We start from the raw sequence: 27,278 nt of genomic DNA, 5'->3' as shown, positions 1-27,278 counted from the left end.
GGTAAGCAGTAAGAGTGGAAATCTTTATGAGGTATTTGTTTCCCACAAGTTAAACAGTTATTCACTTTTTCTGACATCGGCTGAGGCAAGAAAGAGTCCCCAACGGGGTACTTAGCTTTTTAGAAGTCTTGGTAGTATTCGGTAGTAGTAATCTCTGGATCTGACCGACCGGCACTTGCGAACAGCTTCTGCTTCGGGCGCCACGCGGCAAGAAAGACTGAGGAAAATGGCGTCGGCTGATGCCTTTATACACGAAAAGCTGCAGCTATGACGTCGGGTGAAGTGCGACACCAGCCGAGGCCAGACCCAGACTTTGGAATCCGGCCGACCGAAGGGCTGCCTGATGACAGGACAACCCATTTGTAAGGACTGCAGATGCATCCTTGAAGGACATCAGACTGGTATTACGTAATCTGTACTGGGACACAGAAGGGAACAGTGTAGTCAGCTGTGCATTGCCCCAGGAGTTCTTTGCACTCTACAAATCTAATCAATTACCACATGTTAGCTTAACTAAGGACAAAAATGTGAAATGGATAGACTTGGGAGAAAAAGTCACGAGATGGGAGAAACAGACAGAGTTAGAACTGTCAGAACAAGGAATACAAGTGCAGAAGCTGAATTGGATAACCCAGACCCACCCAGCTGTACACTTGCAGTCTAGCAAGGACAGCTGATTAGCACTCCTATTGAAGGAGGAAGAGAATGCCTTACAGAATATACCAGAAACTCTCTGGTCAACAGGAAAATCCGATGTAGGACTTATTCGTACAGCGGGACCAGTTACTAATACGCCAAAGTCAGCATTTAGACCACAAAAAAGACAGTATCCCTTAAGAAAAGATGCAGAGGTAGGAATCAAACCTATTATAGCAGCTTTACTTAAGGAAGGGGTGCTGGTGGAATCTCCTGATTCACCATGTAAGACACCCTTATTTCCTGTTAAGAAAGCGAACGGGGAGTGGCGTATGGTCCAAGATTTACAAGCTGTAAATGACGCAGTAATAACCAAGGGCACCTACGGTGCCAGACCCACACACCCTGTTGAATGATTTAAAACCTCAACAGAAATATTTTTCTGTGGTAGACATCAGCAATGCGTTCTTTTCGATACCGATACACCCTGACAGCCAGTATTGGTCTGCATTCACATTTCAGGGGAAAAGGTATAGATATACGCGACTATCACAGGGGTATTGTGAAAGTCCAACGATATTCTCACAAGAAATGGCAAGCAACTTGGCGGGGTTTATCCCACCGAGAGGTAGTCAGATTTTGCTTTATGTTGATGATATCCTGCTGGCGTCCCCCACCCAGCAAGATTGTAAAGAAGACACTATAGCGTTATTACAATTTTTAGCCGCTGAAGGACATAAACAAAAATAAACCGCAGCTTTGGAAAAAACAAGTTAAATACCTAGGATATGTAATATCCAAGGAGGGTAGGACATTAGATGAGGACAGAAAAATAGCGATTTTACAAGCACCAAAACCCACTACCAGGAAGGAAATAATGTCCTTCCTGGGTACGACTAATTTTTGTCGGAGTTAAATTCCAAACTATGCCTTGGAATCTGCACCACTGACTAACCTGATTTACATGAGAACTCAGCACAGCTCCTCGTGGTGTCCAGCAGAGTTCCTAGAGCAGCAGAGACCAGAAAAGACAAACTTTCCAGATTCTAAGTATTTTTTTCTGCATTTTTGACTTTTTAAGCCTTTCGATTGCTATTTCTGCCTGTTTTATTCTGCTATTACCTGTTTTTACTGTTTTTAATAGCTTGAATTGTTTATTGCACTTGCTTGTTTAAGTTTTGCTTAAAAGTTAAACAACAGGCTAATACACTCAAGTGTACTAGCTTTTGATAGCATTTAGTCGAAAAACACAGCATTTATTGTATTTTCTGCCTATCTGAAAAAAAAACTTGAAAAAAACAAAAAAAATACTCTTGTTTTCCATACTTTTCTAATAGTTTGTTCCAGTGATCAGATTTTGCTGATCCCTGGGCTTTGTCTTGGTTCCTGTTTTCTCCATTTTCCTTGTTTGGTCAAGGGGTAGTTTCTTTACTCACTAGTGGGAGTAGGGAGTACTGAGCTGCCTGTTTGTCCTCACAGGAGTGGTTTAAGGCAGTAGCTTGTAGTTTATTGGCCATTTTGGGTCATTTCCTGTCTTTTCCAGCCCCCTGCTATAAAGCACGCTTTGGCGGGCTTTTCTGGCTATAGAGAACTCAGCACAGCTCCTCGTGGTGTCCAGCAGAGTTCCTAGAGCAGCAGAGACCAGAAAAGACAAACTTTCCAGATTCTAAGTATTTTTTTCTGCATTTTCGACTTTTAAGCCTTTCGATTGCTATTTCTGCCTGTTTTATTCTGCTATTACCTGTTTTTACTGTTTTAATAGCTTGAATTGTTTATTGCACTTGCTTAAGTTTTGCTTAAAAGTTAAACAACAGGCTAATACACTCAAGTGTACTAGCTTTTGATAGCATTTAGTCGAAAAACACAGCATTTATTGTATTTTCTGCCTATCTGAAAAAAAAAACTTGAAAAAAAACAAAAAAATACTCTTGTTTTCCATACTTTTCTAATAGTTTGTTCCAGTGATCAGATTTTGCTGATCCCTGGGCTTTGTCTTGGTTCCTGTTTTCTCCATTTTCCTTGTTTGGTCAAGGGGTAGTTTCTTTACTCACTAGTGGGAGTAGGGAGTACTGAGCTGCCTGTTTGTCCTCAGAGGAGTGGTTTAAGGCAGTAACTTGTAGTTTATTGGCCATTTTGGGTAATTTCCTGTCTTTTCCAGCCCCCTGCTATAAAGCACGCTTTGGCGCGAATTAGCGCTGAGCTGCCACTGTTGCACACTAGGGCAGCGCCGGTTAAGCAGGTTTAAACTATTCGGGCTACCTAAAGTCCACTCTTCAAATTTTCCCTTAAAACTACCTTCCTCGAACTATACTACTGATCAAATCAGCGTATCCTATAACTAAAAAGATCATCTCTACTTGACTCCAAGTAGACTATTCTCTATCTGTTAAACCTAGCACTTGCTCCTACAGTACTTATTACCTTGATACAGCACTCTTGTCATAGATAGTACCCCAAAAAGGCAACCCCCCATTTCTCGGTCACCCACGTCCCCCGGAATCTTTTTTTAAAGTTTTTTGTCTATCCTTCTAGCATGTCGAGGGATCAGTTGCTAGTGTCCTCTCCTGCTCAGCTGGTGAACCTGGGAATATTGAGGCAATGTTACAATTGCCTCATGTACACAGACAACCCTCTCCTCCTCACACAAAACACAAATACATGCGAGAGATGCACCTATACGGCCAAACTGGAGGCTGAGCTCTCTCAACATAGGACTGGCAAGACCAGTCAGGAGGAGAAGGTTACCACACTCACTATAGACCCAGTCTCACATAGTACCATTACAACCTCAAATCATATATATAAACCCACAAAGACATACTCGGAGGCTCTGATCAAAAATCTACCAAAACAGCAGAGGCCACCAAAGCAGACACCCAAACAACCACCACCTCAGAACACAACACCTGCAACACATAGACCTCACAGTCAGAGTGTCAAACAGTCACAGCCCTTAAGGCCAAACACAATGCCAGACACACTAGTCATTGGTAACTCCATAGTCAGACACACTGACGTCCCGCTCACCAGACTGAGTAAGGAGAAGGTCACAGTAAGCTGCCTGTCGGGCGCTAGAATCCGCCACATAACGCAAGCACTCAGGTCTCTCAACAGCAGGTACAAATATGACTCAGTCATTGTCCACGCTGGTGTAAACGACCTGAGACGTACCTCCTTGGACTACATGTAAAGAGACATTGAGGAGCTCTCTGATTATGTAGCCCAGGCAGGTATGACCCTGACCTTGAGCAGTATCCTACCTTCACCAAGAATGATGCCACAATACAGAGATAAGATGATCAGCTTTAACAATTGGCTTAAACACTGGTGTCATTCAAAGGGGATCCAGTATCTGTCTGCCTGGGATGACATGCTGGACAAGCCACGCTGCCAAGGGACGGCTTGCACCTGTCACCCTGGGATTCGGATATTGGCAAAGGCTCTTGCCACCCCATAGTGCCTTTTTAGGCAAGGCTCAAATTCTAAACCTACCACCCCAGAACACAAAAAGAAAAAAACTAAGGGTAATGCTGCTCAATGCCAGAAGTCTAAATCTCAAAATGCACGCACTCGAGGCCCTTCTCAGTATGGAGAACATTGATGTCTGTGCTGTGACAGAAACCTGGTTCAAGGCTCCTGAGAGCACCCCAGCACTATCAGGTTTTACCTCATATCATGCGTTCCGCCCCAAAATCCGGACAATACCAAGAAAGGAGGGGGTATCCATATTCATCAAGGACACCCACACCTCAAGACTGGTGGCAACGCACGATGCATCGGAGACCATCCAGGTGCAATTAACCATAGGCAAGACTGCTCTGCAAATTGTAGCATGTTACAGGCCACCCTCACAAACTCAGGAACCTCACATGGCCTTCCTGAAAACACTAGAGGGATAAATGTATCACCAAACACCATCATACTAGGTGACTTCAATTACCCTAATATAGACTGGGAACACTACTCAAGCCCAAACACCCTAGCCCAAAAGTTCCTGGAATTCATAAACTCAAATGCCATGGAACAACTAGTCACCATCCCCACAAGAGGAGATAACATACTTGATCTCATCATCACGAACATGGGAGCACAATGTTCAACACCGAAGTATACCCCTCACTGGTGAGATCAGATCACAAACTAATCTCGCTGGAGGTCCTCATCCCACCCCACCTGAAATAAAAAAGACCACAGTAAAGAACTTCTCAAAAGCCGACTTCACACTTCTAAAGACTAGTGTGGCCTCCTTTAAGGCCCCGAGCGGCGGAAAACAGTACTCAAGCCGCTGAATCACTTACAAATGCCTTCTACCAGCACCTGCAGGACTGCATGGATAAGGCAATCCCAAGCAAAACAAAGACTCTTTGTACCAAAGGCAAGCGTCCAGTCTGGTGGACCCCAGCCATAAACAAACTCTACAACAAAAGGAGGAAGCTACTACAAGATAGAGCAAAATCCTTAAAAGGTAAGACACCCTTGATCACTATAAGTAAAAACTAAGAGCTCATAAAATCATCCAAAGCAAATTTCGAGAGAAAAATAGCTAAAGACTCAAAAGACAATCATAAGGCCTTCTTTAGCTATGTTAGAAACCTAGGAGGAAACTCCCAGATATGCTCAGAACTAGTTCAAAATGATGTGAAGATTACTGATCCTACAGACATTGCCAACATACTGGCTGACAGGTTCAGTGCAAACTGTCCCCGCCCCAAAGGAGAGATATCTATACCAAGCAGTGCAGCCCCCAAACATCTCCAGCCCAAGTGAGAACTGCTCTCCAAAGCAAAAACACAGCATCCATGGGACCTGATGGTGTCCCCGGCTGTGTGCTCCACGAACTCAATGAGGAATTAAACCCACAGCTAGGACAGCTGTTTAATCAAAGTCTTACCTCTGGATACGCACCCAGGAGTGGCGCACTGCAACTGTGGTCCCACTTCACAAAGGCGGTGCCTCCACAGACCCTGGAAATTACCGCCCATTAGCTTGACAAGCCTTATCTGCAAAGCCATGGAGAGGATCATAATGGACCTCATAAATAAAGACATAGGAATTTGCAGACTTTGGATCCAACCCAGTTTGGCTTTGTCAAAGGCAGATCATGCCTTTTAAACTTGGTTGACTTTTCAAAACAGTCACCAAAGCCATTGATGAGGAAAGGCAGTCCATACAGCCTACCTCGATCTGGCAAAGGCCTTGATACAATACCCCACTCTGGTATCATTGAAAAACTCATCAGCTTAAATGTTAACCCATACATCACAAGATGGGTTGCAAACTGGCTGAGTGACAGAACCCACAGGGTCAGAGTTGCTGGCGCCATGTCAGACTCAAAGCCTGTCACAAGTGGTGTCCCACAGGGCTCAGTCCTGGGCCCACTCTTGTTTGGCATCTACTTTTCCAGTACAAGCAAACACAGGAGGGTTATGGCTGACAAAGTTTGCAGATGACTGCAAACTGGGCCATAGTAGAAAACACATCTGACACAGATATCCTTCAGAAGGGTCTCACAGAAACGGATAACTGGTGCCAGAGCCACGGCCTAAAGTTAAATGCCAAAAATGCATAGTCATACCCTTCGGGAAAAACAAGGTTACCCCTAGCTACCAAATAGGTGGCAATCCACTGAGCACAGAAGAAGTTATCAGGGACCTGGGGACCCAGGTTGATAGTAGTCTGTCATTCGACACCCATGTAGCTAAAGTAGTTAGGAAGACCTTCTACATTGCCCACCTTATCATGAAGGGATTCTCATCTAGATCAAGGGAGGTCATAGTCTCCCTTTACTCATCACTCATCAGACCAATGATCGAGTACAATGCCCCATTCGGAATGTATCTGACCCGACACTTGCAGCAGCTGGAGAGGCCACAAAAGTTCCTCACCAAAAGGATAAAGGGTCTCAAAAATCTGTCCTATGCTGCCCGACTGAAAGATCTCCAGCTCTATTCAGTCGCTTACCGCTTGCTCAGAGGTGACCTTTGCCTAACATACAGGGCCATGTCAAACCCAGATTTGATGAATATGCTTCACCTCAAAAAATCTAGATCCATCAGAGCCACAAGGGCGGGAGACTTAAACCTCGACACGGCTATTAATAGGACGTGCTGGAGGGATAGATTCATCACCCAAAGACTCCCTGTGCTGTGGAACAAAATCCCGGTACAAGTGAGGCAGAGCACCTCGCTGGCCTTGTTCAAGATAAATCTTGACCAATGGATGGGAGATCGCAGATATACCCCAGGGATTACCTCAGTGTCACTGCTCGACAGAGGCACAGCAAAATAATGGGTATAGTTCCCCATACTAAAGGGGTGGCGTAAGCTACAAAACGATGGGCTAGGCTTGTAAATGCCCTCGGGCAGATAGCCTAGTATGAACCTATGAACCTAAAAAACCTATGGCAGCACACGATTTGTTACAATGGACACCAGAAGCAGAATCTGCCTTCTGCAAACTGAAACAGTTAATAGCATCCTCACTAGTTTTGGGATTACCAAACTATCATAAACGTTTTTTCCAAACTGTAGATTGCAAGCAAGGTTACATGACATCAGTGTTAACACAACAGCATGGGGACAAGCAACGCCCTACTGCTTATTATTCATCACAACTGGACCCAGTGGCACAGTCTTTACCTCACTGTGTACAAGCAGTAGTTGCAGCTGCAATGGCAGTACAGGCTTCGGCCTCAGTAGTGTTGTCCCACCCTCTCACATTGAGAGTGCCTCATGCAGTCGCGATTATTTTACTGCAAGAAAAGGTAGCTATCTTTCCCCTGCTAGGCATCTTTCCTGTATGACTATATTGTTGAGCCAACCTCACATGACAATTGAACGATGTACAACTTTGAACCCTTCTACATTGCTCCCACCTCCTGTGGATGGCACACCACACAGCTGCCTGCAGGTGATTGAGCAAAATACACTGCCTAGAAAAGATCTTACGGATGTTCCCTTGGATGATGCCGAGGTGACATACTATGTGGACGGCTCATGCAAAAGGGGTCCTGCAGGACAGAACCTAATAGGATATGCAGTAGTTTCTGACACAGACATAGAAGCAAAATCTTTACCACACAGTTTATCTGCACAAGCAGCAGAATTGATTGCCTTGACTCGGGCATGTACCTTAGCAAAGGGTAAAAGTGTGAACATTTTTACTGACAGCCAGTACGCTTTTTCTACTGTACATGTTTTTGCGCAACAGTGGAAAAATCAAAGGAATGATAACATCTACTGGCAAACCGATTAATCATGCACAGTTTATTTTAGATCTTTTAGAAGCTATTCAGTTACCTCAGAAAGTAGCTATTTGTAAATGATTAGCTCATACCAAGCAACAGGATAGTATTTCAAAAGGTAGTGCGAGAGCTGATACAGCTGCAAAGCAGGCAGCTTCAGAAGTATTTCTTTTGAATGAGGAATTACAACCCTCTGAGATTTTAGACTTAGAAATGTTAAAAACAATGCAGACACTTACTACAAAAGCTGAAAAACAAGGATGGGTAAAACAAGAAGCAATTCTTGAAAAGGGGCTGTACATCTCTAAAGAAAGGAAACCGATATTGCCATCTAATTTGTTTAGATATGCAGCTTTGTTGAGCCATGGGCAGAGCCATGTCTCAACAGGTGGGATGGTACAGCTGGTGAACCAAGTGTTCACGACATATGGCTTCTCAAATTACTCTAAAAAATTCTGTTCGTTATGTCACACCTGTAATAAACATCATGCACAAGGGGTGTTAAAGCCCAAGCAAGGGAGTTTCCCTACACCACCATATCCGTTTCATACTATCTGTATGGATTTCATAGAGTTGAACAAATGTGAAAATAAGAAGTATTGTCTTGTCATTGTAGATATGTTTTCCAGATGGGTGGAAGCCTTTCCGACTAAAAATCCAGACGCTTCAATGGTAGCCAAAATCCTTGTCAAGGAAATCATCCCTAGATTCGGCATTCCAGAAAGGATCTACAATGACAATGGCACGCACTTCGTGAATCAGACCATACAACAGTTAAGTAAATATTTCGGAATTTCTTTAAAGAATCATTGCGCGTATCACCCTCAGTCAGCGGGGCTAGTAGAGAGGCATAACGGGATTTTAAAAAGTAAGCTAAGGAAGTTAATATCAGAAACAGAGAAACTGGATGTACTGTTTGCCCCTGGCACTGTTGAGCATGAGAACTGTTCCAAATGCAAAAGGATTGACTCCTTTTGAAAAGCTCTTTGGAAGGGCTTATTATATACCTCAGTGGAAATCTCTCATGCCCACAGACCAGGAAGCTGATGGGACATTAGCAGAGTATATGTGTAAGTTATTAAATTCTAAACATTTGTTGCAGTTAAATTCTGTTTCAGATAAAGAACGAACCAGACCGTTAGAAGTGGCAGTGTCCCCAGGAGCTTGGATTTCGCTGAAGGTGGTCAAAAAGAAAAACTGGGCATCTCCAAAGTAGGAAGATCCATATCAAGTGCTTTTGTCAACACCCACTGCAGTCAAGATCGCGAAGCATGCCTCTTGGATCCACCTGACGCACTGTAAATTAGTTAAAGACTTTGAACTAGATAAAAATCTTGTCACGTGCCAAGAGTAAAAATGATAGAGTCCAGGAGAAACAGGAATGCAGAACAACCCTTTCCTCGGAAGTATTGCATAATCATCCTGTTAACTGTACTAGTGACAATAATCTTTTTGCTGTGGCCTTTTCTTTTCCCAGCCACACAGACTGAACTGAATAAACATGAAGCGTAAATCATAAACTGGCATCCAAACTTTAACACTTACCAGGCAATTAAATATGTGTATGCTGAGACTTTCAATGTTTCAAATTGCTGGATTTGCACAGCGTTGCCGACAGCATACGGGGGGTTATTAATGACTACAGTCCCCCTAGGGGTCAATGAGACCTGGGAGAACTTGATTTATGATACCTCAACCATTACAGCACATGATAAAATAGCATTGCACTTGTCTGTTCCACAAAAGGGAACTGTGTGTTTTTATAAAAATTATACTGTTCAGGTGGGTTGGAGCAATTGCAATGTGACTGTTCCTTATAGATGTTATACTAAAGGAAACAAAAGTAGATCCTTATTGTAATACAAACTATGATTCATTTCTTGGACTGATGCACAAAACACTTGATGAAGTAAAACATAATTCTGTTCTGTATAAACAGCTGTCTATAATTGATAGAAAAATGTTTCATGCAGGGCGAGTGTACAATCATAGCAAGGTTACTACTAAAGCAGAGGATTGTTATTTTGTGTGTGGCAGAAAGGCATACAAATGGTTACCTGAGAATTGGTCCGGCAGTTGTTTTTTGGGTTACCTGGTCCGGCCATACGACACACTGCAGTTTTGCCTCATGGGAAAATTTGAAATGTCCGAGAGGTCGTCAAGAAACCGGAGAATCCTGTGGGACGAATCGATGCACGTTGGAAAGACCATCATTCCCTAGGCAAAGGACTGACACACATGGACTTGAGTGATAGTGTTATATCGTGGGCAGGCATATCACCAGCATATGGAGCAGTGAAATCGATCTGGGAGCTGAGAAAACTGTCGAAACTTCTCGAAGTAATGAGCAACACAACTTTTTCTGCTCTCGAATTGGTGACTGATTAACTGAATGCTACAAGAACTGTAGTGCTCCAAAACCGCATGGCTCTCGACTTCACCCTAGCGGCGAGGGGTGGTATGTGCGCTTTAATCCAAGAAGAATGCTGTTTGTATATTCCTGACCATAAACACGAGATAGACAATCATCTTGAGTTGATTCAGCATGTGTCGGCCATGACCAAACCAGGCCCAAACCCACTGACGGACTTTTTCCAGAAATGGTTTGGGGGGGGGTACCATCCTAATGAACATCCTGGTTGCCATTTGTGTAGGTATGCTCCTACTGGGAGTATGTGTTTGTTGTGGTATCCCCTGCATGAAAAGACTGATTAAAGATCTTATAGACGTATCAGTTTCTGAAACCTTATATCAAAGTACTGAGTTTGAAGAACTGTTAAAAGACTGAAAATGCTTTCATAAGTTTAAACTGAATGACTCTCTTAACTGAAAATCCTGAGTGGAAGAGGTTAGGAGAAGAAAGCAAACTGTTTATGCTTATTTTGAAAGTAGAATAAAAGTATTAATAGGGGGGAAATGTTAGAAAAATATGTATTAATGTGTGTATTAGTAATATACTTAGTGCATTCAGAGCCTAAGAGAGTTAACACATTTATTCTATTTCATACTGCACAAATCTGTACAAACTGCAGTTGCCTTCTGACCTTGTACTGTCAGCTAAATCTTGCTTGTGCCTTGGAAATTTACTGAGAAGCAGATGATTTCTGCTTGCGTTAGGAAAATAATGAACAGAACAATACTGCTTATATGAAACTTAGACAGGGAGTTCCGCTGTGCCATGAGAACATACACAGCTGTAGAAGTAATAGATAATTAGACAAAGCCTGCTTGAAAATATAAACTGCAATCAGCATTTGCTTGTATCTGTATTATAAAAGTACCTTGAAAAGTAACAGTTTACAATAGACGCTTGTAAATGAAGTACTGGTTACCAAGGCCAGGTTGTTTTTCTAAAAAGTTTCTCACAAATCTAGTCATGTCAGCAGAAAATCTGAAGTAACACCTGCTGTAGAACAATGCTTAAAGTTGTGTTTGATTATGTCAGCTTAGAAGGCCATGTCTTGTAAAACAGTATAAGAATGAACGTACTTCCTGTTAGTAGTTAGACAAATCCTTGTATTTGCATGTTTTTGTCTCCTTGCTGCAAGTAAATTAAAGTGCCTTAACTGAACCTTACTTGCATTGGTCTTTGAAGTTTTTTCCTTTGACACCTATCAAATGTACTTTGGCAGTCCTTCTTGATTTTCAGCCTTAAATAACAATCTGTCAAGATATACCAACCAACATCACCCCTTTAAGCATGGCTTTGTTAAGGCTCTGGATTTTGGTTTGCATAAGCATCAGGAAGTAAAAGGGGAAAGTTGAGCCCATGAGTTAAGGAGAAAAGACACACGAGACTTGTAGAGAAGTGCAAAACTGTGGCTAGAATTTGATAGGACCACATGTGTGAATACAACAGTCATCATTAATTTACTGTGTCTTAATTTCTAAATTACTGAGAATACTGCTCCTTTTTTGAGCTTTCAATATTTAATAGGATTAACTACTAACTTATACTGACAATGTGATTCTCCATCATGGATGCCATTTTTTTTTTAATTCATTTAACATTTGCATGAAATACAGCCTAACTGAATTATAGGACTTACACCATCTGTGGTGGCTGGCATGCAGTGAGAACATCAACTATCTTGACACTCGACCTCGACCCCCGTTCCATAGGCTGGACTGAAGATCTCTTTTAAGATGTAAATATTAAGTTCTATGTAAAACTAAAATTTTACCTGTTGTCTCTCTCGCTATTTTTCTCTACCTTTCTGTATTTGTAGCTTTCTCTTCTCTCTTCCTCCTCTCACATTCTCTGTACCTTCTTTTTTTTTTGTATCTCATATCCCTATTATTTCTTCTGTTACTATCTATGTCCTGCACAGTCTCACATCTCCTTAATCCGTACTTCTGAACGGTCCCTAATTTTGCAGGGCACTACTGATTTTGGCACAAATTTTTGCTCTCTACCTGGCAAAATGTTTGATTTTCTGATAAATCACTGGAGATTATGGTCAGTCAGTCTGTCAGTAATACCCGAGATGTTCATTACATCTTATTGGTCAGAAAATGCACGTGGATGCAAAACCTGTCTTTGTGTTGACTTTTTAAGGGAGTTATAGAGTACTCTGCTTCCTACCCTTCTCCAATTCTGCAAAAGGAAAATCCAACAAATAATGCCTTCCAAACCAAATCCTGGAGGTAAATCCCCTTCCTGTGGTTGGGGAAACAACTCAAAAACCTCTTTGAAAAACCTCACCAGTCTAAAAAACTCGTGGCTTACAAGAAAAAAAAAATAGCAGTGTCCATGTTGAAGGAACTAAAATAAACCCTGGATCGTTCGCAATATCTAACCAATTTTAAATGACCACCTCTAAGATTGGAACTATCAGCTACACAAATCAGCAGATGAATGTAGACCCAACTACAGCAGGCATATCTGACGAAGGTACATGAAAGCGCCACAGAATTGGCTCCAGAATGTTAAGACTCTCTTTGTACTTACTGATAGGTAAACATACCCAGCAATTTGTATTCCTTTTTGTTTTTAGTTTAAGCCATGAATGTAATTTGCTGGATGGCAGTATCCATGCCTAGAAAATACTTAAGATTGTTTTTATAATAAATAAAAATAACTTAGTGTATAAAGTGATAGATTAAGGCACAAGGCTTTTTTTTTTCCAAAATGGACCTGATTTTGCTTTTCAACCACAGTTTGCTTCACTTGAATTAGATTGGTTATCTTTCATTAAATGCAACTGAATTGCAGCTGTTACGTCTTTGGAAAAAGGTAAAACATATTTATGCCCTGTTCATTGTCAGTCAATAGCTGTCCATTGTCCGTAAATAATGCCAGTCAGTTTCATAGCTCTTATTGTTAAAATGCTTGTTCATTAAATGCCTGTTATTCTGTTAACTGTTTAAGTGGATTAAAGTTGTCTGGCAACAGATAGTCTGAGCTGCTAATGAGCTTCTAGCTACCTGTAGTCAAATGTAAGTCTTATGAATCCTTCCACTTCCATTTGCTTAATGAGAAATATTTAAAATCTATTCCTGATACTGGGTCTTTGTCTCTGGTTTTTGAGCCGAGGGTGAGGATTGTTAAGAAGCTAAAAAAACAGAAAGGAGTTGCAGTGGGCTGCACTGTACAATTCTAACAGCACTGAACAAAGATACATTTCTGGGCCATTGTTTATTTATTCATTCACTTGATTTTGATTTCAGGCAGATTTATCTGAGGTATGCAGTTAGGCAAGTGGCTGTAACTGGTGGTAACATGCGTGTGTGTGTGTGTGTGTGTGTGTGTGTGTGTGTGTGTGTGTGTGTCTGCACACAATGGGCATGGCTCTCAAATGTCCCTGATTTTTCTTCATATCTGTGTGCTGTTCCTTTACAACAGACTTCTCAATTATCTGCCATACAGTACAAACAGATCCTTTGGGGCAAAATAGAAGTTATGTTCTTACCATAACGTTCCATGTTAGTTGTCTTCTTCTCGCCTTCTTCTTGCTGGATGGGGTTCGGAGCCGACCTCGGCTCCGACTCGGCCACTCTAAAAGCTCGAGAGTTGGATCCACCGGCTCGAGGCTCCCCTTATATCCCACAATGCTAGGCGAGAGTTACCTCAGATCTCGTTTGTAAGCTAACCCCAGCTTATAACAGTAACAGTATAACTGTAAAACAGAATCCACCTCTAACAACAGGAAGAAAGAAGGGTGACCTACATCCTGAAACAAGAAATATGCATAATAGCATATGACTAAGAAAGAGGTGGTAGAAAGAGAGGTCACGATCACAACTCCTCTAGGTCTGTCCAGGCCAGGGGACGGAGGTGGGGCCTAAGAAGAAGCGAGAAGAAGACAACTAACATGGAGCGTTATGGTAAGAACATAACTTCTATATGTTAAGTTGTCTATCTGCCTTCATTCTTGCTGGATGGGACAGCGTCCCTAGCACCTTGTCCCGGGTGGCCTAACGGAACAGACTCCTGAGAACAGTGGAACCAAAATTAGCTCTATGCCTAGAAGCTAAATCCAACTTATAATGGGAAATAAAAGTGTGAGGAGTAGCCCGTAGCCGCTGCACAAATGGTGTCAATAGGCAGTCTGTCTTGGAAGGCTAAAGAAGTAGCCAAAGCTCTGGTGGAATGGGCTTTAGGTTTATTAGGCAGTTTTGGTGTCTAATCTCATAAACAAGGGTAATCAGAGATGTTAGCCATCTGGACAATGATACCTTTGAAACTGGAAGTCCCTTTCTGCTTTCCGCATAGGAGACAAACAGCTGATCAGATTTTCTGAATTGTTTCGTCCTGTCCAAGTAGTACCTTAATTGACGATGAACATCCAGGCAGTGTAATTTTTGTTCAGACCTATTTGAATACTCTGGGAAAAGACAGGAGGTCAATGCTTTGGTTTAGATTTGATGTTGAAACCACCTTAGGCAAAAGGACGGGTTAGTTCGTAAGGAAACTCTGTCCTTATGGAACAAAAGATAAGGAGAACGACAACTGAGTGCTTGAAGTTCTGAAATTCTTCTGGCTGATGTGATAGCCACCAGAAAAAGAGTTTTCCATGATAATAATTTCAAGGAACATGAAGCTGCAGGTTCGAAGGGAAAGAATCAAAGAAGCAAGAACTAAATTTAGGTCCCAAGGAGAAGGAGGATTTCTTATAGGAGGTCTGAGAAGAAAAACTCCTTTCAAAAAGGCTTTGCAAAGTTTGTGGGACATTAGGGCAGATTCAGAAATGCCCACATGAAAATTAGAAATAGCTGCCAATTGAACCTTAAGGGTAGATGGAGATGAACCTGCATGGAAGAGTTCAGCTAGAAAATCAAGGACTAGTTGGATGGAAGCGGTGAAAGGATCTATGTCCTTTCCTTGTGCCCAATATGAGAAGCGTTTCCACTTACTCAAATAAATCTTTCGAGTGGAAGATTTATGGGAAGCTATCAATATATCTCTAACCGAGTGAGATAATTGAGGAAGCCTGGCTACGGTTGGAACTGGAGGAACCAAGCAGTGAGGTTCAGAGAGGGGAGGGAGCGATGAAACTGACCCGACTGGTGGATCAAAAGATCTGGAACTAGGTCCAGACTCCACGGTCGCTCCAAGAGAAAAAGTACAGTTTTGTACCTACCATAAATGTAGATGTTCGAGGATCCCATTGCTGCAGTCCTTACTATTGGGTATAGTCCGCATCCAGTCGGCCCGAATACCAGAGTATAAGGCTGACGTCGGTCAGGGCGCATTAGACTGACGTCAGTACGTCAGGGTACTAATGCGCATGACCGACGTCATATCCTCAGTCTTTTCTTGCCCCAGATGTCAGAAGACCCTAAAAAGACAAGGCCCAAAATACCTGCACCAAAAATATGTACAATATATACAAGAATATATACAAAAATATAAGCATGTAACCTCACCTACACAACCACCCCTAAACACAGAGGGAAGGAGGAGGGTAAATTGGACTGCAGCAATGGGATCCTCGAACATCTACATTTATGGTAGGTACAAAACTGTACTATGTTCTTCGTTCCCCATTGCTGCAGTCCTTACTATTGGGTAGAATCCCAAAGCAGAGGTAAGGAGGCTGGCAAATCATAAAGAAGCAGGAGCTGACAACATGCCTTGCAAAACAGCGGTGGCAAAACCAGCCCTAGACTTAGAGTAGATAGGAAGGTGATAATGCTTAGAGAAAGTATGCACTGAACTCCAAGTAGCTGCTTCCAAAATATCCTTAGTTGCCACCCCTTAGAAATGCTGTTGAAGTGGCAGTAGCCCTAGTGGAATGAGGCCTAATCCCAGCTGGAATCTCCTTGCCATGATGGGAATAACAAAATGCAATGCAAAAGCCAATCCACCTAGAAATAGTTTGTTTTGACACAGGCTTGCCCTGTGAACTCAAAGCAAAAGAAACAAACAACTGCTGAGACTGCCTAAAATCCTTAGTCCTGCTTAAATAATAACGCAATTGCCTGTGTACATCTAAAGTGTGCAAAATCTTTTCCCCTTTATTTTGGGGTCTGCATAAAAAGTAGGCAAATGAATAGTTTGGTTTAAAGCCACACTAGAAACCACCTTAGGCATAAAGGAAGGATTAGTGCGTAATGATACCCTATCCTTATGGAAAATCAAAATGGCTCTACTGCCATAAGGGCCTGCAACTCAGACACCCTTCTTGCAGAAGTAATAGCCAACAGAAAAGCAGTCTTCCATGACAAGTATTTCAATTCAGCAGTAGCCATGAGGCTCAAAAGGTTGTAGAGTAAGTTTTCCAACACAAAATTGAGATCCCAAGCAGGAGTAGGAGCTCTCGTGGGGTCTTATATTCTTTGCCCCTCTAAGAAACTGCTTGAACAAAGGATGCGAAAACAATGGTGGGTCACAATCATAGTGAGCTGAAATTGCTGCAGCATGAATCTTAATGGAAGAGAAGGACAAACCTTTGTCCAATAACTCAGTAAGGTATTGAAGAGCCACACTCAAATTAGGCTCAGAAACCTGCAAATTCCTTGCTGTACTCCAAAATAAAAATCTCTTCCATTTTTCTGCGTACACTTTCCTTGTACTAGGTCTTCTAGCTTCCATAATCACATTTAAAACTTGTTGAGGAAGTTGAGACCTGCTGTGTTTCAACACAGAATATGCCAGGCTGTTAGATGAAGAGAGTGAAGCTTGACATTGAGCAGATGACCATCCTTCTGAGATAACAGATGAGGAATCAGAGGTAAAGGCCATGGAGGCTTCCTTACCAGACTCCGTAGTAGTGGGTACCAGTGTTGCGAGGCCAATCTGGAGCTATCAAAATCATCCTTGGCCTGTCTTGTCTGACCTTTAATAGTACCTTTGGAAGAAGAGGCAGAGGAGGAAAGGCATACACATGAAGGTTTTCCAACTGAAAGACAGAGCATCCACTTTCCAAGCTGTGTGATGAAACCCCTTTGTGCAATACTGTGGCAGCTGGTGGTTTAGTGGAGAAGCGAACAGATCTATGTCTGGAGTTCCCCATGACACTGTCAATTTTGAAATACATGAAGATCCAGTTTCCACTCGTGGGGATCCATGATTTGTCTGCTTAACACATCTGCTAAGGAGTTCTGTGCTCGGCAGAAACCTTGCCTGAAGAGTTAGTTGCAAGCTTAGCAGTCTCCCATAAAATCATTGCTTGCCTGCATAGAGGGTAAGAATGTGTTCCCCCTTGCTTGTTGATGTACCACATGACAGTTGTGTTGTCTGTTAGAATCAACACCTGCCCTGGAAGAAGTAACTCCTTGAAAGCCATTAATGCAAACTGGACTGCTAACATCTCCTTCATGTTGATATGTAGATGCTGTAGTCTGGCAGGCCACTTGTCTTGTATCCACTTTCCATTTAGATGAGCTCCCCAAGCAATGTCCGAGGCATCTGTCGTTAAAATCTGACTCGCCTCTGGCCGGGTCACAGAGAGTCCCTTGTTTAGGTGACATTCCTGAGCCCACCACAAAAATTCTTTTTGAAGGCAAGGTATTATTTGAATGACAGTGTCCAAATCCTGGCAGTGCTGTGTCCATACATTTTTGAGATACCATTGCAGCTTCCTCATATGCAGTTTGGCATTGGGAATCACCAGAATACAAGATGCCATGAACCCTAATGCTTGAAGGACTGTCCTTGCAGTCAGCACGGACTGATGAGATAGTTGATGGAAGTAAAGTGATAGACTCTTTTGTTTGTCCGGGGTTAAAAAGGCCATCTGGGCTGCTGTATTCAGTCTCACACCCAGAAAGCACATGTCTTGAGAGGGTACTAGACTGGACTTTATTTCGTTCACAGAATACCCTAGGCATCTTAGCACTGCTATAACATGTTCCAGATGCTGTAGAAGGTCTTCCTTTTCTTGAGCCAGAATCAGGCAGTCGTCCAAGTAAGGATAGATTTGAATTCCTTGAAGCCTGAAGTAAGCTATCACTGGAGCCAGAACCTTTGTGAATACTCTGGGCGCAGTAGATAAGCCAAAGGGCAATGCAGAGAACTGATAATGAGAATTTCCAGCTCGAAACCGCAGATACTTCCTGCAACTTAGCCTTATAGGCACATGAAGGTAAGCTTCCTTGAGATCTAAAGTTACCATCCAGTGATCTTTGCCCAGCAGAGGTAAAAGCTGTTGTAACGTCAACATCTTGAACTTGGGAATGTCCAGAAAAGTGTTGAGGAGAGATAAATCCAAAATTGGTCTCCACGTGTTCCCCTTCTTTGGTACTAGGAACAGGCGAGAATAAAATCCTAGGCCCCTTTCTGATATAGGGACTGGTTGAATGGCCCCTATCTGGAGTAACTGAGAAACTTGCTTGTGAGCCTCTTTTCTTTGTGGAGGAGGAACGTCTGGCATGCCTTTGAAAGGGGGCATTGTATGGAAATAAAATCTGTAACCGTGGTGAATGATATCCAACACCCATTTGTCTTGAGTAATTAAATCCCAATTTTCTTTGAAAAGAGACAGTCTTCCTCCCAAAGGAGCTGCCAGACGGGAATCTACTGGCAGCTGAAAAGACAGGTCATTGGGTCCGTTGACGAAAGGACTCAACCCTCCCCTCACCAGAAGTCTGAGCAGGAGAGCTCCCTGTTCTAGGCCTAAAGAACCTTGAGCCCTGCCCCTACCACGTCTAGACCTACCCCTAGACTGGGAATCATAAGCAGGATATGTCCACCCCTTAGCAGGCCAATTTCTACTAAACTTGGTGGCTGCACCTGCAAAAATCTTTAACAGTTTGCATAGACTTAGCTTTGTCCTCCATTTTCTTTAAAACTGCTTCCACAGGCGATCCAAACAACACATCAGACTGTAAAGGAGCATCCAAAATCCTTGTCTTAACATGCTCAGCTAAATTCTGATCCTTCAACCAGGCATGCCTGCGAAGAACAGAACTAGTAGCAGCCACCCTCGAGGAGGCCTGTACAGCATCAAAACCACATTGCAAAGAATGCTTACCCACTTGTTCAGACACATGAACCAAATCCAGCAACTCTTTACACTCAATACCTTCCGCCAAAGCATCCACCTTAGATTTCAATTGTGAAAGGAGATAATTCTGATATTTTAGCATGTGAAACTGACAATTCAATGCTCTCATGGCTAGAGTGGAAGAAGTATACACTTTCTTTCCCCACCTATCCAAAGCCCTTGCCTCTTTATCAGTGGGAACAGGATTTTTAATCACAGAAGCTTTAACACCTTTAGGCCCTTGAGAAATAGTTTCTGGGTCCGCCCTAGGACTCTTAAACAAATACTTATGAGCTTCGGGCACCCTATAATACCTATCAGGCTTAACAGGAGCAGGAGGCAAAGAGTCAGGGTTCAGGGAAGCCTCTGCAAAACATCTTCCACCACATTCAACACAGGAGGAATAGCTAAGGGCCTATGCTGGGGTAAAAACAAGAATTCCCTAAGCCTTTTCCTGGAATCAGAGTAATCCTGACCTTCCCATTTAAAGTGCTCCCTCATGGAATGCAGAGTCTCTGAAAATGAGAAATCCTCAGGAGGAGAAGCTGTAGGAGTGGAATCATCCACATCAGAATCAGAATAAGTAGGATACTCCTGCAAGTCTTCCGCAGAAGACTCTGAAGCCTCTGAACACTGTTCAAAACTATCAAACTCCGGTTCCACCCTAGGCCTCTTATCAGGCGGGGGCATAGAACCTCTAATCATAGTAATCAAATCTTCTGCCATTTTAAGCATATGCTTCTTAGGTACAGAACCCGAAATGCTAGGAGAAGCCCCCACTGAAGCTGAACTAGGCCTACCTCTCAAAGAAGTTTTGGCAACAGAAGGAGAGGCTCTAACTACCTTGGGAAGAGAGGGAAGAACAGTCACCTGAGAAGCCCTCTCAGCCTGGCCTACCTCCTGAGAAGGCACATCCTGTAACAGTAAAGTTTCTGCCTGGGACTCCATGGAAACTCCTGGCAAAACCTCTGGCTCCACTGAGCCTTCTAAAGAACCGGCGTCCGGGACTGCCGGTTCATCAACCCTAGGCTTCGCTGTTTTGTCCTTGCGCTTCTTGGGCGGAGCGGGAGTCGGAGCATCCGGCGGTATTTTATAATTACAACGCTTCCCAAACACTAACCTGGCACAGTCTAACCTCCTCTTAATAGTGCGTTTGTTAAACCTAGCACAAGAGCGGCAACCAACAACGTCGTGCTCAGGCCCTAAACAAGGTATACACAAGGTATGGTAATCCCTATGAGGTATCTGTTTCCCACAAGAAATACAGTTATTCACTTTTTCTGACATCCGGTAAAATACTGAGGCAAGAAAAACCAAAATGTTCCCCAGCAGGTACTTAGCCAACTCTGTTTCGGTCTGAAACTCCGGTTTCGGAAATATTTCAGAACGCCAACCTGCACTCGCAAAACTGCTTCTGCATCGGACCATGCGGCAAAAAAGACTGAGGATATGACGTCGGTCATGCGCATTAGTACCCTGACGTACTGACGTCAGTCTAATGCGCCCTGACCGACGTCAGCCTTATACTCTGGTATTCGGGCCGACTGGATGCGGACTATACCCAATAGTAAGGACTGCAGCAATGGGGAACGAAGAACATCGATGTAGAAAGGGGAACCACACTTGTCGAGGCCAGTAAGGAGCAATGAGGATCAATGAGGCCTTCTGAGCGATAGCTTTCTGTATTACTTGAGAGATCAGAGGGAAAGGAGGAAATGCATACAGAAGTCCCCGGGGCCAAACTTGGACTAGAGCGTCTCTGCTGGGTTGGCCTGGTAAAGGGAATAGAGTGAAGTATTCTCTGCACTTGCTGTTTTGGGGAGTAGCAAAAAGATCGCAGCAAGGCTGACCCCACTTGAGAAAAATCTCTCTCACTACAGAGTCTTTCAGAGACCACTCGTGAGGCATGAGTATAGCTCTGCTCAACTTGTCCGCAATGTGATTGGACTTCCCGGGGATGTGCGTTGCTATCAGAAAACGCTGAGAAGAAATCGCCCATTGCCACAGTCTGAGTGCTTCTCGACACAGGGGTATGATCTGGTTCCGCCTTGTTTGTTGATGTACCACACTACAGACATATTGTCTGTCTGGATTGCAATCGTTCCCAAGGGAAGAGAGTCTTGAAGGGCTTGCAACGCTAAAAGCACTGCTCTCATCTCCAGAACATTTATGTGCAAGTGGCATTCGTTTGGTTGCCATGTGCCCTGGACTGTCCTGCCCTGATAATGCCCCCCCCCACCCGATCAGGGAGGCATCCGTTGTCAGAGTAGCAACCGGAGGAGGTGGAACAAATGGTCTTCCGACAGGAGCTGGGGAAGACATCCACCACATGAGATGCTTTTTGCGCTTGCGTGATCATAATGGTGTGAGACATTGGAAGTTCCTGGTATGACCATTGAGAAAAAGCATCCACTGAAGGATCCGCATGTGGTATCTGGCCAATGGGAGGAGAGGTATGGCCGCTGCCATGATTCCCAACACCTTTAGAACTAACCTGGCTTTGGCTCTGTTGTTGTTGAGAAGAAGTGACACCAATTTGTGAATGTCTGATATCCTTTGGTTCGTTAGCATTGCAGACATGTTTATAGTATCTAAATTTAGCCTATGTAGGGAATAGTGCGACAAGGCGACAAAACAGACTCTTCGCAATATCTTGAAATACCCAGTTTTTGACAAGCGAAAAGTATAATCTCTGGCCATCAGAAGGAGATGCTTGGTGGGAGCTGTGAGAAGCCAGTCGTCCAAATATGGAAACACCTGGAATCCTTGTCGTCTCAGGTGAGAAGCTACCACTGCCATGCATTTGGTAAACACCGGGGGCAGCGGTGAGACCAAAGGGCAGGGCCCTGAACTGAAAATGACTGGTTCCCAGCCTGAAGCGGAGGAATCTTCTGGAGCGTCTGTTCATTTTGATGTGATAGTACGCATCGAAGGTCTATAGAGCACATCCAGTTTCCTTTGCCCAAAGGGGAAGAATGGATTGCAGCGTGACCATCCGAAATCTTGTTTTCTTGACTGAATTGTTCAAGACACTGAGATCCAAAATCGGTCTCCAGTCCCCTGTTTTCTTTGGAACTCAAGAACCTTGAGTAGATTCCGGATCCTTGTTGGTCTGCTGGCACTGACTGAATTGCTCTTTTTGCAAGCAGTTTTGAAATTTCCAAAGCTGCTATATCCCTTTGAGCGGGTGGAACATCTGGAAGGGATTTTTTTGACTGATTTGGAAAGCGAAGAAAGGGGATAGAATAGCCTTCGGAAATGATGGACTGTACCCATTTGTCTTGAGTCAGGGATAGCCAGGCTTCTGGGTACAGTGACAATCTTCCCCCGACTGCCTCCGAAGATGGGCAGTCGGGCAACACCTCAGGGATGCTGAAAGGGCTTGTCAGGAAAGGCTTCCGATTGCCCTGGTTCTGCGGACCCCCCCTGCCCCTAGGGCGGCGTCTACCATTGTTATTCCCACCTCTGCCTTTGGTAGGAAAGCGACTCTGTCGTCAGGCGAAGTCCCTTGAGATTGTTTACGGAACCACATCTTCCCACCCTTCTGGCCTTTGGGGTAAGGCCTAGAAGGAGTCAAACGGACTCCGGCGGCAGAAAGGGTCTTGCCATCAGTCTCGCACCTAGTCAGGGTTTCTTTCACTTGAGGACCAAAGAGATGATCCATCAAAAGGGGAGTTCGTGAAAGACGTCTTGAAAGGTTCCATAAAGTTGCATAGCCGCATCCAGGCGTGCCTACGTAAGGCTACCCCTGTGCCTGCGGCTCTGCTCGCTCCATCGGCCGCATAAGAGAGGGCGCATGGAGGAGTTGGATATGGAATTAAGGGTAGCCAGCTGCGTGTTCATTTTCTCTTGGAAACCCGCAGCTGTAGGGTCCTTTAACATTTCACTCGCTTCCTTGATCAAGTCCCTTTGAAGGCGAGTGAAATGGCACAGGTAATTCAGCGAACGCATGGTAAATGTCGCTGAGGAGAACATCCGCTTCCCGTACCTATCCATGGACCTAGATTCCTTGTTAGGTGGATGGACAGGCACTGAAGGATCAGCCAGTTCCTTCTTTGTGGCGGCAGCTACCACCATAGCATCCACAGAAACTCCTTTTGATAAAAATTGCTTGTCTGATGGAGCTGTGATGAATTTGGAGGGTCTCCTGGGAGTGGGGTCCACTGAATCAGGAGCCGTCCATGCCTTCTTAGCAACCACCTGCATGAGGGGGTCGAAAGGGGACACCCAGGAGGTGGAAGGGCGAGAGCCAAGCGCCTCAAGATACACAGATTAGTCCTCCGAAGGGTTGAGGGCTGGCCAATTTCCCCTCTGTTTCAGGATCTCCAGAATGTCTGCAAATGAGACATCTTCAGAAGGGGAACAGGGGGAACCCTCAGAATCATCCAGATCTGTGTCTGACGTGATAGACTCAGGTGAGTCAATGTGTTTCCTCTTGCACTTCCTCTTCCGAGGGGGCTCTTCTGCCAAATCAGGAGAGGCCTCGGAAGAGGATGAAATCCCCACAGGGGGTTCCTGAGGAGATGGCTCTCTGCGGTCCGGGATGAGGGAGTGAGTCGACTTACCCTGAGGCAGCATAGAGGGAGGGGCGGACGGAGCCGACTGTGGGGTAGAGCCTGGCTCAAACACATTCCGCATGACCTCGAATGCACCCCTGTCAGGCAGAGCCAGAGGTCCCCGCTCCGAAGAGCTAAGAACCCCCCTCGGCACCGACAGTGATGGCTCGAGGTCGATGTCGAGCCGAACTCACCAGCGCCGAAGCCCGAGAGGAGAGGGGGTCGGACAAGGGTCGATGCCACTCACCCCTCGAGCCGACGAGGGAAGTCCGGCGCCGAGATTCTTCCAAAGAAGAAAGCGGAGCCGGCAGCGGGCCGAAGACAATTGTCTCGGCTCGAGTAATCACAGTCTCGGTTCCGACGCGACCCGGCTCGAACTCAGAAGAGTCGAAGGAGGAAAGAGTTGATGGACGGGGCAGGCATCGACTGATGAGTCGGGCTCTGAAGCATCTGGGCTAGTGCCTCGGACTTAAGTAGTCGACTCACTACCCTCTGAAGGTCATGATCGGACAGCCTCGATGACCTAGAGGAATGAGACCTTTGGCTCCGTTCAGACAGCAGGGGAGAACCTGGAGCCGAATGAACGGAGCCAATAGATGGTGACCTTGATCTCTTTCTGGTTGTCGGCTCCGAAGATCTGGTCGGAGCCGACACGGGTACTTCATAACCTCGGCTCCAGCCGAGCCGAGGAGCCACAGAAACTGTGGACTGAGACTTATCGGCTCCAGCGAGCCGATAAAGGCAAGGTTGAACAACCTGAGGTCTCGGCTCAGAAGCCGGGCCGAAGACCTCGATGCCTTAGAGGGCTTCCCTGTTGAGACAGACAGGGAATCCTCTGGCTTCAACAAGCCTCTCAGAATTAGCTTGTTTTTCTTTCCTGCAGGACCCTGGGGCTGAAGCCATGGCAAACAGCACAGGAGTCCTGCAGGTGCAAACCCCAGACAATAGACACAAGAAGTGTGAGCGTCTGTCAGAGACATTTTCTGACAGCACGCATCACACTTCTTGAATCCGGAGACCTTTGCTTCTTTAGACATAGCCTAACTGACAGGTGTACACAAACACACTCTCAAACACACCAGTTATACCCTGTCAGAAAATATAATAATTTTAGTAATAATACTAGAATTTAAGTACAATAAAATTATAGTAAAATTATAGTAAACTACACAAACACTCCCTTAGGGAAGAGAAGGCCTAAGGCCCAAGGGAAGAACCAAAGGTTCTTTTAGAAAAGAAACGGGAAAAATATAGGGTCGGGGATAAAGTTCTATAATCTACACTAATCTAAGAAGAATTTAACTTAAAAAGGGGTAAAAAGAGTAACTTTTAGAAGAAAAAGCTAACACTCACCAGGAACCGGTAGAAGCAACCAACCTCGAAGCTGTAGCGGCAAACGAGATCTGAGGTAACTCTCGCCTAGCATTGTGGGATATAAGGGGAGCCTCGAGCCGGTGGATCCAACTCTCGAGCTTTTAGAGTGGCCGAGTCGGAGCCGAGGTCGGCTCCGAACCCCATCCAGCAAGAATGAAGGCGAGATAGACAACTTAACATCTTTCATTTGCTTTGTATGGTACTGCAAACTTTTTTTTTTCAGCTTTTCCAGTCCAATCCAGTGATTACATGTCACCCTGATCATTCTGCAGTAATGAGCAGAATGCAGGGGACAGTTTGACAGAATGTCTCATATAAACAGCAGTCACTCCTATTCGCTGAGCAACAGACCTGACACAGAAAGGTACATACACATGCAATGAGAACAGTAGTACTCATCAATATCAAGGTCAAGGATCAAAACAAAGTCCTTACAGGTACCCTCCTGAAATGACGATCTACCACCCACTCCAAACCAAAGTTAAAAACTGAAAGATTAACAAAATATTTCACAAATAATATATCAAAATGACAATGAGATTGTGTACTTCATCAATCCTCTTTTCACATTTAAAATTCAAAGCAGATAAAAACATGCGTGACACAACACTTAAAAGCACAAGCTGTGTAACAATTTGCCTTATTCTTTCACTTTGGTTGTACATCCCTGTCTGACAGAGATCAAGTGGAATTATATCTGGGTCTACAAGTGTTCATGTGCTAGTCACTTGCAACACCCTGGCTCCCTATCACTTGTTCTAAACAGCAAATGTCCTTACACCCACTAGTCCAATCCTACATAACTACCTAGCCCTACCATTACCTGATCTTACTAAACTGCAAAGTCATACCAGAGCCCTAACTCGAACCTTAAAACTCCCACACAGTTCGCAACCCTAACCTGAATCCTTGCTCCCTAACCATAACACTCCCCTCCAACTCCTTAACTCTAAATTCCCCACTCACTCCTTAAATCTAAAACTCCACTCAACCTTCCCTAAACATAGAATACCAGATCACTTTCTAACACTAAAACTTCCCTTTCTATTCCTAAATGTAAATCTCCTACCAATCACTGCCTGAAATAAGCCACTCTACTAACCCACAGCTGCCACACTTAACATGTTCTAACTCTGCTACGTCTTCAGGTGAGCTGTGGTAGCCACACAGAGACAGGGGAGCTGGCACACCCCATCCAAACATGTGGCAGAGTTCAAACGTAAGCAACAGTCCATGCAAGCTACAAAATTCCAAGTCCCTCACTGTGAGACAGTGGTTTTTGAGTGCATGGATGGACTTGGGAGCTTATGGCAAACCTACTAAAACTACATTAAGAGGAAAAGGCTGTAAATGTATAGTGCATATTTAAGTAGACGACCTACAAATGCACACATAGCCACTGTTTCCAAATGAGGAAAGGACGTTACAAATCAATACGAGTACAGTTACCTGCTGGTCAGGAACACAAAGGAAACACTCAGTAAATACAATAAAGTATGCTGAAAAGTCAGGTAGTCTAAAACGATGTAATCTGGAGAAAACAGAAGGTACAAAAATGAGAGTAGTCAGACATATGAGAAATCTCATTAAAAACAAATTGTATGAACAAGTATGCTCAATGTGAAAGATGGTGTTTTTAATTAAAAAATGAACCAACTTAAGAAAAAAATTCTGGGCCAGGGATAACCCCAGAATCTTTAACTAATGATAGTCAAAAAAGGTTCATAGGATGACAATTTGACACCTCCATCATGGAAATATATGTTTAATTCCCCAGTTCTCAAAACTGATAAGGACCCTGTTAAATGTTCATCTTATAGGCCTATCTCCTTATTAAACATTAATTACAAAATGTTTATGTTAATTTTTGCAGACTGAATATCAAACAGGATTTATAGTAAACAGAAATTCTTATGACAATATCAAAAGAATTCTGTCCTTAGAATCAGTTAAATACTTAAAAAACAGCTTAACATTAATCAGTCTTGACATAAACTGTGTTTTCGATTCAGTCAATTGGAACTATATATTTTTACTTTT

General features: G+C 43.9%; 1 protein-coding gene across 1 annotated transcript in view; it reads right to left on the bottom strand.

Moving 5' to 3' along the window:
• The window catches only part of UCK1 (uridine-cytidine kinase 1), a 1,125,034-nt gene that overhangs the window by 916,152 nt on the left and 181,604 nt on the right, over positions 1-27,278 (bottom strand). The window lies entirely within an intron of this gene.

Source organism: Protopterus annectens, chromosome 16.part0 (genome assembly GCF_019279795.1).
Source record: "Protopterus annectens isolate FY-2018-M chromosome 16.part0, PAN1.0, whole genome shotgun sequence".
In the NCBI taxonomy this organism is placed as follows: Eukaryota; Metazoa; Chordata; order Ceratodontiformes; family Protopteridae; genus Protopterus; species Protopterus annectens.
This window is presented reverse-complemented; position numbering and strand designations above follow the sequence as displayed.